Source organism: Marmota flaviventris, chromosome 2 (genome assembly GCF_047511675.1).
Source record: "Marmota flaviventris isolate mMarFla1 chromosome 2, mMarFla1.hap1, whole genome shotgun sequence".
NCBI classification, from domain to species: domain Eukaryota; kingdom Metazoa; phylum Chordata; class Mammalia; order Rodentia; family Sciuridae; genus Marmota; species Marmota flaviventris.
In genome coordinates this window covers 137,194,073-137,212,016 of record NC_092499.1, presented here as the reverse complement: position 1 = coordinate 137,212,016, position 17,944 = coordinate 137,194,073, and the positions used below count along the sequence as shown (strand labels likewise).

Sequence of the window (17,944 nt, the reverse complement as noted above, 5' to 3'; positions counted from 1 at the left end):
CAGCAGCAGCTTATAGAACTCAAGCACTTAATGGAGTTTTCACCCAGTTCTTTTTCAGTTGGCCCAGTAAGTGTCAGGACAGTGAACTCCCTTAAAGATAAAAATGTAAAAGTACTGTGAATGTACTAGGAAAAAACATGGAGAAAACTAGTTAACTAATCTAAGTGTAGGATAGCCTTTCTAAACAAACAAACAAAAAATTTAAAAAGCTCAGCTATAAAAAAAAACTGACAAATTTTATTCCATGAATTTTAATGTTTCTGTACTCACGTGTCAATAGCATGAGAAGGGGTGATGGTGGCAGGGAGGAAGCACTATTCTCGATTTAAATGGCTTGTCAACGTACTAAAATGTGCTAAATCTCACCCCATGATTTTAATTTGTATACCTTTAATTATGAATGAGGCTGAGATCTTTTAACATGATTTACAAACCAGTTATTCAGTTTTTCTGTGAAAGCAGATTTTGACTTTCAGCCATTCTCCACCCCTGCTGGTAAAGATCAAAACATTTACTAATACATATTTGACTACACCTTAAATAAATAAACACTTATATGCATTTTGGGGAAAAATTCATGTGTGAATTGATGTGGATTTTTTTAAGGGACACTTGACAATATGTTAAAATCATTAACACACATGTCTTTTGACTCAGCAATTCTATGTTGTTGTTGTTTATTGTTTTGTTTTGTTTAGTTTTTGTACTGGAGATTGAACCCAGGGATGCTCTACCTCTGAACTACAACCCAACCCTTTTAAAATTTTATTTTGAAACAGAGTCTTGGTAAGTTGCTGAGATTTTAGCCTTGAACTTGCAATCCTCCTGCCTCAAATTTTGGAATACCTGGGATTAGAGAGTATGCTCCACTAAGACTGACTTCATCAATCCTATTTCTAGGATAAGAAATATATGTGTGTGAAGACATATGTATGTGAGCATTGTTTGAAATAGCAAAACTCTAAAAACAATCTAAATATCCATGCAAGGGGAGCTGGCTAAATACATTATGAAATAATAGTTCAAATAAATACTATGGAGCTGTAAAAAAATGAATGAAGCAGATATACACATAACATATGCTTCTGTGTGTATGCACAATATTAAAATATTTCTATTATTGTTAAGTGAAAAAAAAAAGGCAAGCACAGTATAGGATACCTAGCAGTCAGTCTTTGAAATATTAAGAACTTCCCCTCTGCCAGGAACTGTCCTAGGTGCTGGAGATACAGAGGTGAACCAAACAGGTCAGATTCAAGCCGACATTCTGGTAGAGTAGAAAAATGATGAACAAGTTAAATAACCCAGAAATGAGATAATTTCAGATGGGGGTAGGGGGATCAGTGCTATGAAGGAAATTCAACTAAAGCTCAGGACTGTGAGAGATTAGGTGCTGGGGGTGGCGCTGTTTTAGAACAGGTGGTCAAGGGGGACTTCTCTAAGGCGCCATCTGAGTTGAGGCAGCAGGCACAAGGTCCCAGAGGCAGGAAAAAACTGCCTTAAAGAGTACTTTTAAGTACTGAGGGGTCCAGTAATGGCATAAGCTGAAGACAGTGACTGACAGGAGGGGCAGAGCAGTACAGATCAGGTCTGAGAGATAGGCAGGCTTGGAATTTGCATTTGGTTCTAGAAACATGTTCTCAGTGTGCAAAAAAGGGGCGTAACAGACACACATAAATTCATTTCTTCTTGCATTTGTGCTTGTTTATATACATAATATATTTGGAAAGAAATATAAGGCTGATGATGGTGGCTGCCCCAGGGAGACTGAGTACGAAAGAGATTTATGTTTTGTGACATAGTTTTTTAAATGCTGTTTGATATTTTTACCATGTGCCTGAATTACTTTTTCAATTAAAAACTAGTTAATTTTTTAAACTGTGAAAACATCTTAATATTCAATCTCAGTTGTAATCAGAGAAATGCAAATTAAAACATCAAGGAAAGAAGTTTTTAAGAAGGATTTAAAAACTCATAAAGCTGGTACAGAATAGAGGACACAGAAACCAATCCACAAAACTACAACTACCTTATATTTGATAAAGGGGCTAAAAGCATGCAATGGAGGAAGGATAGCATCTTCAACAAATGGTGCTGGGAAAACTGGAAATCCATATGCAACAAAATGAAACTGAATCCCTTTCTCTCGCCATGCACAAAAGTTAATTCAAAATGGATCAAGGAGCTTGATATCAAATCAGAGACACGCCGTCTGATAGAAGAAAAAGGTGGCTACGATCTACATACTGTGGGGTCGGGCTCCAAATTCCTCAATAGGACACCCATAGCACAAAAGTTAATAACTAGAATCAACAAATGGGACTTACTCAAACTAAAAAGTTTTTTCTCAGCAAAAGAAACAATAAGAGAGGTAAATAGAGAGCCTACATCCTGGGAACAAATCTTTACTCCTCACACTTCAGATAGAGCCCTAATATCCAGAGTATACAAAGAACTCAAAAAATTAGACAATAAGAGAACAAACAACCCAATCAACAAATGGGCCAAGGACCTGAACAGACACTTCTCAGAGGAGGACATACAATCAATCAACAAGTACATGAAAAAATGCTCACCATCTCTAGCAGTCAGAGAAATGCAAATCAAAACCACCCTAAGATACCATCTCACTCCAGTTAGATTGGCAGCCATTATGAAGTCAAACAACAACAAGTGCTGGCGAGGATGTGGGGAAAAGGGTACACTTGTACATTGCTGGTGGGACTGCAAATTGGTGCAGCCAATTTGGAAAGCAGTATGGAGATTTCTTGGAAAGCTGGGAATGGAGCCACCATTTGACCCAGCTATTCCCCTTCTCGGTCTATTCCCTAAAGACCTAAAAAGAGCATGCTACATCGATGTTCATAGCAGCACAATTCACAATAGCAAGACTGTGGAACCAACCTAGATGCCCTTCAATAGATGAATGGATAAAAAAAATGTGGCATTTATACACAATGGAGTATTACTCTGCATTAAAAAATGACAAAATCATAGAATTTACAGGGAAATGGATGGCATTAGAGCAGATTATGCTAAGTGAAGCTAGCCAATCCCTAAAAAACAAATGCCAAATGTCTTCTTTGATATAAGGAGAGTAACTAAGAACAGAGTAGGGTCGAAGAGCATGAGAAGAAGATTAACATTAAACAGGGATGAGAGGTGGGAGGGAAAGGGAGAGAGAAGGGAAATTGCATGGAAATGGAAGGAGACCCTCAGAGTTATACAAAAGTACATACAAGAGGAAGTGAGGGGAAAGGGAAAAATAATACAAGGGGGACAAATGAATGTCAGTAGAGGGGGCAGAGAGAGAAGAGGGGAGGGGAGGGGGGATAGTAGAGGATAGGAAAGGCAGCAGAACACAACAGACACTAGTATGGCAATATGTAAATCAATGGATGTGTAACTGATGTGATTCTGCAATCTGTATATGGGGTAAAAATGGGAGCTCATAACCCACTTGAATCAAAGTGTGAAATATGATATATCAAGAACTATGTAATGTTTTGAACAGCCAACAATAAAAAATTAAAAAAAAATAAAATAAAAGAATGGGAAAAAAACATTATTCAAGACAAAAAAATAAAAAAAATAAAAACTCATAAAGCTCATGGTTGATGAGGATATAAAAAAAGACTTTTTTTTTTTTTTTACTATTTGTATATCTTATTTATGGAAATGAGCAATAGTAAACCTTGCTTGAGGATCATTTGACTATTTTGATATCAAAGGCCTTTAACTGTTTTGGTAGATCCTTGCTTCAATCATTCCATGTCTGTGAATGCCCTCACAGGAAAGAACCACAGACAGGTACAAATATTAAGCTCTGAGGATATTTATTCTAGTATATCTATATCAGGGAAATGACAGCAACAGTTTAAATTCTAAAGAGTCAACTATTTAAATAAAAGAGGGTAAATCTATACAATAGAATATTATACCAGTATTTTAAAGACTGTTAAAAGAATAAAGAATATTTAATGACATCGAAATTGTTATTGATTTGTTATTGGATGAAAAAGGTAAGAAGGAGAAGGTTGTGTATTCTAATTTCAGCATGCACCCACACACATATGAAGACTGTAAGAACTAATAATAGTTAATAAGTCCTTGGCCACGCATAGTCTCTTTATTTATGGTGAACTTTAAAAATAATTTTTACTTTTGGGGCCTCAAATGTTTGTACTTAGATTGTAATACCTAGTTAAGAATACATTATTATTTTTAATCTATTGTTTTAATTTTATTTATTTTGACTCATGTATGTACACATTTGTGTATGTATTTGTTTCTATATGGAACTCTTATTAACCTACCACCATCTAGAAAATTGCAAATAACTATCTATGGCTCCTCACTTTCCCCAAGCCCTCCCTCTCCCAACTAAAAGTAACTGCCACTCTAAATTTTGTGTTTATCATTACCTTGCTTTTTTATTTATTTTTTTGGTGTGTGTGCTGTTATTTTTATTATTTGTCTCTGTTTACTAAGTGGTCTTGCATTCTGGGCAAGATACATATCAAGGGAGTTGGGAATCTTGGCAACTACTGTCTACACCAGGAAAATAGTATTATTATTTTTTAATTTGTAAAATACACATAACATAAAATATACCATGTTAACCATTTTATTTGTTGCTTTTTAAAAAAAATTGTTCTAGGGGCTGGGGTTGTGGCTCAGCAGTAGAGCACTCGCCTTGCATGCACGAGGCCCTGGGTTCGCTCCTCAGCACCACATAAAAATAAATAAGTGAAATAAAGGTATTGTGTCCAACTATAACTAAAAAATAAATATTTTTTAAAAATTGTTCTAATTGGTTATATGACACTAGAATGCATTTTGACACATTGTATACAAATGGAGCACAACTTTTCATTTCTGTGGCTGTACATGCTGCAGAGTCACATCAGTCAAGTACTCATACATGTATGTAGAGTAATAATAACCATTTCATTCCACCTGCCTTCCCATCCCAACAATCCCTCACCTCATTTAAATCCCCTCTGTATAATCCAAAGTTTATTCATTTTTCCCTCTTCACCCACATTATGGATCAACATCCACTTATCAGAGAAAACATTTGGCTTTTGTTTCTTTGGGTTTGGCTTATTTCACTTAGCATGATATTCTCCAGTTTCATCCATTTACCTGAAAATACCATAATTTCATTCTTCTTTAAGGTTGAGTAAAATTCCATTTCATAGATATACCACATTTCTTTATCCATTCATCTGTTGAAGGGCATCTAGGTTGTTTCCATAGTTTAGCTATTGTGAATTGAGCTGACATAAATATCAATGTGGCTGCATCACTGTAGTATGCTTTGGGTATAAACAGAGGAGTGGGATAGCTGGGTCAAATGAAGTTTCCATTCCAAGTTTTCTGAGAAATCTCCATACTGCTTTCCATGGTGGTTGCAAAAATTTGCAGTCCCACCAGCAATGTATGAGTACACCTACTTCCCTACATCACAAACACTTATTATTGCTTGTATTCTTGATAATTTCCACTCTTACTGGAGTAAGATAAAACCTTAGAGTAGCTTTGATTTGCATTTCTCTAATTACTAGAGATGATGAACATATTTTCATATATTGGTAGATAGATTGTGTTTCTTCTTCTAAGAAGTGTCTGTTCAGTTCCTTAGCCCATTTATTGATTGGGTAATTTGTTTTTTGGGTGTTAAGTTTTTTGAGTTTTTTATATATCCTGGAGATAAGTGCTCTCTCTGAGGTGCATGTAGTAAAGATTTTCTCCTGTTCTTAGTCTCTCTCTTCATATTATTGATTGTTTCCTTTGCTGAGAAGAAGCTTTTTGGTTTGAATTCATACCATTTTTTTTGTTTTTTTAATTGATTTTATTTTTTAATACATGACAGTGGAATGCATTACAATTCTTATTGCACACATAGAACACTATTTTTCATATCTCTGTATATAAAGTATGTTCACACCAATTCATGTCTTCATACATGTACTTTGGATAATGATGTCCATCATATTCCACCATCATTGCTAACCCCCTGCCCCCTCCCTTCCTCTCCCACCCCTCTGCCCTATCTAGAGTTCCTCTATTCCTCCCATGCTCCCCCTCCCTACCCCACTATGAGTCAGTCATCTTATATCAGAGAAAACATTGAGCATTTGATTTTTTGGAATTGGCTAACTTCACTTAACATTATCTTCTCCAACTACATCCATTTACCTGCAAATGGATGCCATGGTTTTATTTTCTTTTATTGCTGAATAATATTCCATTGTGTATATATTCCACATTTTTTAATCCATTCATCTATTGAAGGGCATCTAGGTTGGTTCCACAGTTTAGCTATTGTGAATTGTGCTGCTATAAACATTGATGTGGCTGTGTCCCTGTAGTATCCTGTTTTTAAGTCCTTTGGGTATAGACTGAGGAGAGAGATAGCTGGGTCAAATGGTGGTTCCATTCCCAGTTTTTCAAGGAACCTCCATACTGCTTTCCATATTGGCTGCACCAATTTTCAGTCCCACCAGCAATGTATGAGTGTACCTTTTTCCCCACATCCTCACTAACACTTACTGTTGTTTGTCTTCATAATAGCTGCCATTCTGACTGGAATGAGATGAAATCTTAAGAGAAGTTTTGATTTGCATTTCTCTAATTGCTAGAGATAATGAACATTTTTTAATATATTTGTTAATTGATTCTGTATCCTCTTTTGAGAAGTGTCTGTTCAAGTCCTTGGCCCATTTATTGATTGGGTTATTTGGTTTTTGGTGTTTAGCTTTTTGAGTTCTTTATATACCCTAGAGATTAGTATTCTATCTAATGTGTGAGGGGCAAAAATTTGCTCCAAAGATGTAGGCTCTCTATTCACCTAACAGATTATTACTTTTGCTGAGAAGAAACTTTTTAGTTTGAATCCATCCCATTTATTGATTCTTAGTTTTAATTCTTGTGCTACAGTAGTCTTATTAAGGAAGGTGGGGCCTAATCCCACATGATGAAGATTAGGGCCTACTTTGTCTTCAATTAGACGCAGAGTCTATGGTTTATTGAATTCATACCATTTTTGATTCTTGATTTTACTTCATGTGCTTTAGGAATCTTGTTAAGGAAGTTGGGTCCCATGCCAACATGATGAAGATTTGGGCCTACTTTTTCTTCTGTGAGGTGCACAGTCTCTGTATTAGTGCCTAAGTCTTTGATCCACTTTGAGTTGAGTTTTGTGCATGGTGAGAGATACAGGTTTAATTTCATTTTTGTACATATGTATTTCCAGTTTTCCCAGCACCATTTGTTAAAGAGACTACCTTTTCTCCAGTGGATGTTTTTGGTGGTTTTGTCTAGAATGAGATAACTGTATTTATGTGGGTTTGTATCTGTGTCTTCTATTCTGTGCCATTGTTCTACATGTCTATTTTGGTGCTAATACCATGCTGTTTTTGTTCAATAGCTCTGTAGTAGAGTTTAAGATCTGGTATTGTGATGCCTCCTACTTCACTCTTCTTGGTAAGGATTTCTTTGGCTATTCTGGGTCTCTTATTTTTCCAAATGAATTTCATGATTGCTTTTTCTAGTTCTATGAAGAATGTCATTGGGATTCTCATAGGAATTGCATTAAATCTGTATAACGCTTTTGGTAGTATGGCCATTTTGACAATACTAATTCTGCCTATCCAAGAACATGGGAGATCTTTCCATCTTCTAAGGTCTTTTTAAAATTTCTTTCTTTAGTGTTCTATAGTTTTAATTGTAGAGGTTTTTCACCTCTTTTGTTAGATTGATTCCCAAGGATTTTACTATTTTCGAGGCTATTTTGAATGGTGCAGTTTTCCTAATTTCTCTTTCAATGGATTCATTGCTGATGAATAGAAATGTATTTGATTTATGGATATTGATTTTATATCTGCTATTTGCTGAGTTCATTTATTAGTTCTAGAAGTGTTCTGATGGAATTTTTGGAACTACTCAATATAGAGAAGTTCAATATAGAATTATGTCCTCGCAAATAATAATAGTTTGACTTCTTCTTTTTCCTATTTGTATCCTTTTAATTTCCTTCATCTGTCTAATTTTTCTGGCTAGAGTTTCAAGGACTATGTTGAATAGAAGTGGTGAAAGAGTGCATCCTGTCTTGTTCCAGTTTTTAGAAGGAATGCTTTCCATTTTTCTCCATTTAAAATGATACTGGCCTTGAGCTTAGCATAGATAGCTTTTACATTGTTGAGGTATGTTTCTACTGTCCCTAGCTTTCCTAATGTTTTGAACATGAAGAGGTGCTGTATTTTCTCAAATGCTTTTTCTGAATCTACTGAGATGATCATATGATTCCTGTCTTTAAGTCTGTTGATGTGAGGAATTCCGTTTATTGATTTCCATATGTTGAACCAACATTGCATCCCTGGGATGAACCTCACTTGATCATAGCACACTTTCTTTTAAAAATGTTTTTATACGTGATTTGCCAGAATTTTATTGAGAATTTTTGCATTTATGTTCATCATGGATATTGGTCTGAAGTTTCCTTTCCTTGATATGTCTTTGTCTGATTTTGGTATCAAAGCAATACTAGTTTCATAGAATGAGTTTGGAAGGGTTCCCTCCTTTTCTGTTTCAGGGAATAATTGGAGGGGTATTGGTGTTAATTCTTGTAGAACTTGGTTGATAATCTGTCTGGTCCTTGGAGAGTAGGCTTTGAATGGCATCTTCTATTTTATTGCTTGAAATTGATCTGTTTAAATTGTGTATATCCTCCTGATCCAGTATGGGTAGATCATATGTCTCTAGAAATTTGTCAGTGTCTTTGAGATTTTTCTATTGTATTGGACTATAAATTTTCAAAGTAGTTTCTAATAATCTTCTGTATTTCAGTAGTGTCCATTGTGATATTTCCTTTTTCATCACAAATTATAGTAATTAGAGTTTTCTCTCTCTTTTTCTTCATTAGCATAACTAAAGGTTTATCAATTTTATTTATATTTTTAAGAAGCAACTTTTCGTTTTGTCAATGTTTTGATTTTTTTTCTTTGTTTCATTTTCATTGATTTCAATATGTTCCTGTCTTCTACTGTTTTTGGTGTTGATTTGTTCTTTTTCTAGGGCTTTGAGATGTAATGTCAGGTCATTTATTTGTTGACTTTTTATTCTTTTAATGAATGAGATCAATGCAATGAATTTTCCTCTTAGCACTACCTTCTTAGTGTCCCAGAGATGTTGATATGTTGTATTGGTGTTCTCATTTACCTCTAAGCATTTTTTATTTCCTCCCTGATTTCTTCTGCTATCCATTTGTCATTCAATAGAGTGTTATTTAGTCTCCAGTTGTTAGAGTAGCTTCTATTTTTAATTTTATTGTTGATTTCTAATTTAATTCTGGTATGATCTGATAGAATGCAGGGTAGTATTTCTATGTCTTTGTATTTGCTACAAGTTGCTTTGTGGCATAACATATGGTCTCTCTTAGAGAAGGATCCATGTCTGCTGAGAAGAAAGTATATTCGCTGCTTGAAGGATGAAATACTCTATATATGTTTGTTAAGTCTAAATTATTGATTGTATTATCTAGTTTATAGTTTCTTTGTTTAGTTTTTGTTTGGAAGATCTATCCAGTAGTGAGAGAGGTGTGTTCAAGTCACTCAGTATTATTGTGTTGTGGTCTATTTGATTCTTGAAATTGAGAAGGGTTTGTTTGATGTATGTAGATGCTCCATGGTTTGGGGCATAAATGTTTACATTTGTTATGTCTTGTTGATGTATGATTCCCTTAGACAGTCTGAAATGTCCTTGTTTATCCCTTCTGACTAACTTTGGCTTGAAGTTCACTTTATCTGATATGAGGATGGAACCCCCTGTTTGTTTATGCAGTCCATATGAGTGATATGTTTTTTCCCAACTTTTCACCTTCAATGGTCTGTGGATGTCTTTTCCTAGAGGGTGAGTCTCTTGAAGACAGAATATCGTTGGTTCTTTTGTAAAAATCCAATCTTCTAGTCCATGTCTTTTGATTGATGAGCTTAAGCCATTAACACTCAGGGATATTATTGAGATATGATTTGTATTCCTGGTCTTATTTTTGGTTTTTAACTTGTCTTAGTTTCTCCTCTGATTGACTTTTTCTTTAGTGTAGTTCCTCCCTTTGCTGATTTTCTTTTTTTTTTTTTCTCATTTCTTCCTAATGCAATATTTTGCTGAGAATGTTCTGTAGTGCAGTCTTTCTAGTGGTGAATTCTTTTAATTTTTGTTCATCATGGAAGGTTTTTCCTTCATCTTCAAATCTGAAGCTTAGCTTTACTGGATCTACAATTCTTGGTTGGCATCCATTTTCTTTCAGAGCTTGATAAATATTATCCCAGTACCTATAGGTGTTTAGGGTCTGGTGAGAAATCAGCTGAGATCCAAATTGGTTTCCCCCTATATGTAAGTTGACATTTTTTTTCTTGCAGCCTTTAAAAGTCTATTCTCTTTCTGTCTGTTATGCATTCTCAATATAGTGTGCCTTAGTGTGGGTCTGCTGTAATTTTGTACCTTTGGGGTCCCGAAAGCCTCTTATAGATGATTTTCTATTTTATTCTTTAGATTTGGGAAATTTTCTGATATCATGTCATTGAAAAGATTGTGCATTCCTTTGGTTTGTATGATAAATCTTAAATTTAGTCTTTTTATGTTATCCCATAATTCCCAAATGTTCTCTTCCTGGTTTCTTACCATCTTCTCTGTATGGTTAATTTTATTTTCAAGAGTAAATATTTTGTCTTCATTGCCTGAGGCGCTATCTTCCAAGTGGTCTCATATATTGGTGATACTTTCTGTTCAATTTTTTTATTTGGTTTCCTATTTCCTTTATTTTGAGATTTCTGTTTGATTTCTTTTTATAATCTCTGCCTCTTTATTGAAGTGAGTTTTCACTTCTTGTTTTTTTCTCTCTGATATCATCCTTTATTTAGAAAATCAATTTAACTATGTATCTTCTAAATGCCATCTCTGACATTTCTTCCACAATATTTTTTATGAATCCTAGACAACATTCTTGATGTTGGAACATCTTGGTTTTATTTGAGACACTTTGTTCCCTTGTTTTTTCATGTTTCATGTTGTCTTTCCATCTAGTCGTATGGATTTGAGGTAGTAGTTTCTACTCTGTAGTCGTAGAGTGTCCATGAAGGTTTTCAGTACCTCACCTTTAAAAGGGATACCAATATTAACAGCACCCAATGCAAACTACCTACAGTCTTACACCAAATAGCTCCTATTATGGCATCTATAGTTTTGTTGCAATAAGTAGAAATGATGCATTCAATTATCGTTCAATTATCATCTACAATATAAAGTTTGCTAAAAGGGTTTACAATTTCAAATGATGAAGAAAGAAGGAATAGAAGTAATATAGGATTTGAGATTTATGAGGGAGAAGGAGAGAAGATAGAAGTAAAAAAAATTATAGTAAGAGCAAAGGAGGAATTAATAGACATTGGCTGTTAGCATGAGAGAAGTGAGAAAGAGAATTCAAAGAGACAGATCAGTGAGAGAAAAATATATGCAGATTAAAAACAAAGTAAAATTTTAAAAATACATATCAAAACTGTAATATACTATTCATAAATCCATTCCTCAATAAATTGATGCATGAAAAATATTTGGTTTCAAAGATGGTAGATATGTGAGAAGGATAAAAAGGGGGGGGGGAGAATCTCAATGAAAAATTCAACACTTTTTTTCATTGTTGTTTAAAAGTTTCTCAGCTTCCCTTCTCTGCTGATATGTGTGGTTGTCAAAGTTTTATGGTAGCTCTAGTCTGATGGGTGCTGGACTGGTTGGCTGGGTGAGCCTATAGCAAGATGCCCTCACACCCTCTTCCAGTCTTCCCACCTATAGTAGCTGGCTCCTTCTGTATACCCACACATTTCAGGACTCACTGAGATGAAGAGAGTCTGGTTCTCTCCAGTTTCTCCAACCTGTGCTCTCCCCAGGGTAATGTCCCCCGTCTCTGGGTTTCCAAAGTCTTGCCAGGCCCAGACTGACCCATGCGAACCAACTGCAATCTGAGGGATGTGGGCTTCAGATTCCCCAGGCTCTGCCTCATTGCATTCCCAAAATCTCACTGCTGCTTTATCTTGCAGATAGACCACCAGGGATGTGCTCTCACAAAGGAGCAACCCTGCAAAGAGGCAGCCAGACAACAGCCACTGGCACACCAGCAGGAAGTCCTCATTTGCAGGTTCCCTGACAACTGATTGCCAGGCCCTGGTCAGTGTCCCCAGGCTGAGGTGGCTGCTCCCCAAGATGTCTGCAGTGTTAGCTGCAAATCTGCAGGCCCCTTGGCCCTGGACTCCCAGCCCTGCCTGGTATCCCAAGATGGTAGCAGCTTCCTGTAACCAATCCTGTGGGTACCCTGACAACTGACTTCCAGGCAGCAGTGGGCAGTGGGCAGTGGATGATTGTTGGGCAGTGAGCAATGGGCAGCAAAGGCAGGAGATCATCAGGCAAAAGGTGGGCAAATAGGCAAATAGCCAGCAATCAGCAGCCTTCAGTGAGCAACCTGCTAATTATTTTTTAATTGTAGTAAAAACATCCATAATATAAAATGTACCATCCTAACCATGTTTATGTTTTCAGTTCAGTGGTATTAAATATTATTGGGCAGACTTCACCACCATCCGTCCACAGATCTCATTTCATCTTGCAAAACTGAAACTCTGATCCTAGGTGCAGTGGCCTGTAATTCCAGCAATTTGGGAAGCTGAGGCAGTAGGATTGCAAGTTCAAGATCAGCCTGGGCACCATAGGGAGACCCCGTGTCAAAAAAGTACTGGGGTATAGATCAGTGGTATAGCACCCCTAGGTTCAATCTCCAGTACCAACCACACACACACACACACACACACACACACACACACCAGAACACAATCTGAAACTCTGCCTATTAAACAGCCACACACCACTTCCTTCTTCTCCTCCCCTTACCCCTTTTCTCTGGCAGGTACCAGTCCACTTTCTGTTTCTATGAATGTGACTGTTCTAGGTGCCTCATGTAAGTATCATACAAAGTTTGTACTTTTATAGCTGAATTATTTCACTTAACATAATGTTTTCAAGGGTCATCTTTTCTATAGCTTGTGACAGAATTTCCTTTCTTTTTAGGGCTGAATAATTTTGTTTAGCATTCACCCAGTAATGGATACTTGGGTTGCTTCCATCTTGCTTTTCAGCCTTTTGGCTAAGATCATATGTAATATTTGTTTTATCAATTTAATATCTGATACATCCTCTATCCAAAGTCGATATGTTAAGTGGATGTTTGGAGCAGGAAGATAGAACAGGAGCTTGCTCTATTCTTTCCATGTATTGCCCTGGTATAGCAATACTTGAAGGATTGTTGCACCCTACCCCACAAAACAAACAAAAATCTCCTCAAGCCTCTGTTTGCAATTCCTCCTCTTCCTCCTCCTTCTCCTTCTCCTTCTTCTTCTGGTACTGTGATTGAACCCAAGGGCACTTTACCACTGAGCCATGTACCCAGAACTTTTTATTTTTTATTTTGAGACAGAATCTCACTATGTTGCTGAGGTTGGGCCTTGAACTTGTGATTGTCCTGCCTCAACCTCCTGAGTTGCTGAGATTATAGGTGTGTACCACCATACCTGGTCTTGCCTTCAATTCTTTTGAATGCATACCCCAACTTATAATTTCTGGATCATAGGGTGATTCTGGTGTCCATCAATAGTGTACAAGTGTTCTAATTTTTCATGCCTGTGAACTTGAAGACTGATACACATACACACACACACACAAAGTCGGCCAAAGGAGGTTGTACTAGCAGGAGAGAGAAGGAAGCTTCGAAAGAAAATCATGCCTAAGGAAGGTTGGTGGAGGGCATAGGGCCAGGGGGCAAGGATTTCAGGGATCCTAGCAGCCTGTGCCTGTCCACCCTGACCCAGGCTCCATGAAGTATTTGTGGGTAACTGCAAAGCCATTTTTGTATTGAAGGGTTGATTTTTTTATTAATCTATAACAAGTTTGTATATATCCTTCCAGTTTGCCATTCTGAACTAAATACATCCCTGGAATGTTACTTTAAAATGACATCTTTGTCATATCTTTTAAAAAATATGAGTACCAACAAGTATTTCTTAGCCTTTTATTTCCGACCCACTGATTTGTCCATGCAGTTCTATGAGATATTCCAATAACTAGTATGTTTAGTTCCCCTTTGCACCCCTGTCTGCCCATTTGACCTTAAATCTTCCTCCTTTCTAGGCATATTTATTCTGGACCAGTTAGAGCCCCTAGAGTGACAATCTTTAGGACATTGGACATCATTATCCTGTGCCTCCCATGTGGGTCTCTCTCTGCCCAGCAGGAACTCCCATGCTAAAGCCCAGAGTGATAGTAACTCACACTTAGCCATAAGTAAGGAACTTCTAAGTGTGTTTCCACTTACTGCTAGACCCACTGTCCCCACAATATTATTGTGTCCTCTTTCACTTGATCATCCTTGCTCTTCATCCCTGCTGATTTGCTCAGAGCCCCTGAAAAACTTTTCTGTCTCCAAAAAAAGGTTAAACTTTTTTTCTTGGGCCAGAAGCCTCCTTAGTGGGCACCATTCTGTTAAGAGGCCACTATGGTTACGGAATGCCTGGGACTCTTGACTCCTGGGGTTGTTTTGTCCATTCTCCCTGAAGCTATCTGCAAGACACTGAGTTTTAGAAAATGATTGTCCTCATATTGTAAATGCCTTAATGCTGACTTTAAGGGAGACCTTTTGACAGAGCAGAGGAGGCCAGACAAATGTGGTGGAGTGATCTCTGTGGGCGTCCATTCCAGGGCCGCCCACTGGCACCTCTGGTCTGACAGCTGAAGATCATCTGCTTGAACAGATAGCCTGGCTGCTCAGGCATCTGGACACATTTTGATCATATTTAAATCTTTATTTGTCTTGTGTACCCCATGGAGAAATAAATGATCTCTGAGAATTAGAATGACAGAATTGTGAGTTTCTTCTAGAGCTTGCCAGCACGGGCGATCAGAATGGAAAACTCCTGATGGATTTACGAAGAAATGGGTACTGTCAAATGATAACATTTGGAACAAATCTTGGAGAAACTCTACTGCTATATTTCTGCTTTGAGGATTGCTGTTAGACAACTGTCATTTTTGGACTGGATTTGGGAGAAAAGGGAACAGTGATCGTTTCCTACATTGTCCCTCAGCCAAGCCATCCATATCCCATTGCAGTTGGGTTGTGCTGATTTGGCAAGAGCAAGGGATTTTGGAACTTCATTTATGATATTTTCTTTTAAATATTTTTTTTAGTTGTAGTTGGACATTTATTTATTTATTTTTACGTGGTGCTAAGGATTGAACCCAGCCTCACGCATGCTAGGCAAGTGCTCTACCACTGCCCTACAGCCCCAGCCCTCTTTTATTTTTTCTATTCTTCCCAAGTTCTATTCCCTGGCCAGTGGACAGGAGGTGACCTGAAAACTAATAACCCTTACACTCAAGACTCAGCCTCTTGGAAAAACAGGCAGTCTTCCTCTGCTATCCAAATCCAGACAGGGAAGTGTTAGGGAAAGGCATGTGGCCCCTGAGATCTAAGGGCAGGGATGGCCCATGAGACCTCAGGGTCTGTGACCCAGAGGCCCCTCTGAATTAATTCAGGATGACCCTTTTGGCAATTTCATAACCCACTCTAGCAGCATCAGGATCTGGTTGATCCCAGTGGCACGGGGTAGAGGTTCCAGAAGGCCAAAGTGCAAGGCCTCCCCCAACCTGACCAAGCTGTGCCTTAATTTGTTGTGATTGTTCCAGAAAGTTCCAGGGCTTTCTTTGAGGCAGCCTCCTCTGGAGGAGTTCAAGTGAGAAGAATCACAAAGCCTCCTCCTCACAGTGTCATTGTGTTCCTGCCTTACCTAACTCTGGTCGCATTTCAACCTGACTTGTTCTCCTCCCTTGAAGAGGTAGTTTCCACCTGGCTCTGCTACATGATCCTCCTAGAGCTGGAAGGGCTGTCATCTCCACTTAGGGGACGACTCTACAGAGGAGATGAGACCTCCGGGCTTGCTTGTTGAAATGATAAAGAAGGCGGGTGTGTATGTACTGAGGATCAAAAGAAAATAATTCAGAAGATCTCCTCTTAAGACAAACTGCCCTTTGGCAAAGCTGATGTCTTGCTGCATAATTTTTTTTTTTTTTTGTACTAGGAATTGAACCCAGGGGTGTTTACCTCCCACCCAATTTGCTGCTGTTTACCACTGCACCGGCTCTGTTTCAAATGTCAGAAGCTGGGTATGAATTCCTTCTTCTCTCTTCATTTCTTCCTTGAGTTTCATGTCACCGAAACCAGTATGTCAGCTGTGAGCTGCACTGTTATTTTAGGTACTCCTGAGGAAGAAAAACAAGCTGCCAATTAAATTATGAACAATGCTTTCTTATTTAGAATTTTTGGTGAAACAGTGGGGGAAAAAAGCTCTTTCAGACATATTTAAACATATATTTTATTGTACTTAGCTCTTGTACATTAATAAAAAGGAAAATCTAAGGGTCATAAATTGGAAGTTTTTAACAAAACTTCTTTATAGCCAAGCATGGTTGTGCACACCTGTAATCCCAGCAATTTGGGAGATTGAGGCAGGAGGATCACAATTTCAAGGCCAATCAAGACCAGGGCAACTTTATGAGACCTGTGTATCAAAACAAAGTAAAAAATGCTAGGGATGTAGCTGAGAAGTAGAGTATTTGCCTAGCATGTGCAAGGCCATGGATTCAGTCCACAGCACCACTAAATAAATAAATAAATAAATATTTCTTTACAGGAGAGACTGCCATAGAGATTGATTCTCCTGAATCCATTTCCACCCCCTCCTCCCTCTTTCTTTATTCTTCTTGGTACTGGGGATTGAACCTAGGGGCGCTTTACCCCTGAGCTACATCCCCAGCCCTTTTTATTTTTTATTTTGAGACAGGGTCTCCCTAAATTGCTGCGGCTGTCCTGGAACTTGTGATCCTCCTTCCTCAGTCTGAGTAGCTGAGGATTATAGGTGTGCACCACCACATCCAGCTTCTGAATCCCTTTCAACTCAGAGCTAGTAATGACCGTCTTTCTACATATTGTTGCTGCCTGTGCATTCTGAGTGTTGTTGACACAGGATTTCTTAACCAAGGTTCCACTACCACTTCTAGAATTTTCTCCCAGCTGTTGATGGCCATTTTGCAAGTTATCATGCTGTACCTCCTGGCCTTTTAAAAATTATTTTTAAAAAATCTAATAGAAAGTGTTCAGACAAAATTTGCAAATGTGAAGACAGTAATAACTAATCATAACTGCTACCTGGCCAATTGCTATAGTCAGCAATATTGATTGTAGGACACATCCAGTTTCAAAGAAATGAGTGCCTTAGAAATGATGAATTCTAGTAAACCTTAATATTTCCTCTCCTTCCCACACCTCTGCTATGCCTCTGGACAGGGGGATGCTTCAAGTCACATAGAAAGAAGGTCGTGTTCTTGAAAAGACTGGTACTTCCTGAGATATCAATCCTATTACATGGATATCACTGGAAAAGAAATCTTTGAATATAAAACTTGGAGCACAATTCTGCTGTTTCTTTAGATAGAGTTTTAAAAGAGAACTTAGATACTTAAGAAATATCTTATAAGAAATAATATATAAGATAAGATAATAAGAAATATAGCATTCTGACTATTCTTTTCATGAACATAAACCATAGTTAGTAGATCAGATGTGGGATAAGAAGGCATGTGGGGGCACAGACCATGATGGGACAGCACCAGAAAAGAATGCTCTCAGCAGACCAGAAATGATCAGGTGCTCCTGAAAGACAGGAGAATGGGTTAGACGGAAGGAGGAAACCACAGCATAACCACATGCAAGAGATGTCTGCTATAGAAGTCAAGTGCACCTCCAAAATGGGAGATGTGGTGAATAGAAGGAAGCTCTAGGGAA

The 17,944-nt window shown here is 37.7% G+C and overlaps 1 non-coding gene across 1 annotated transcript; it reads left to right on the top strand.

Moving 5' to 3' along the window:
* Positions 1–13,175: 13,175 nt before the first annotated feature.
* On the top strand, positions 13,176–13,365 carry LOC114081049 (U2 spliceosomal RNA). Its single transcript, XR_003580708.2, has one exon. It is a non-coding gene; the product is annotated as a U2 spliceosomal RNA (small nuclear RNA).
* The last annotated feature ends 4,579 nt before the right edge of the window (positions 13,366–17,944 follow it).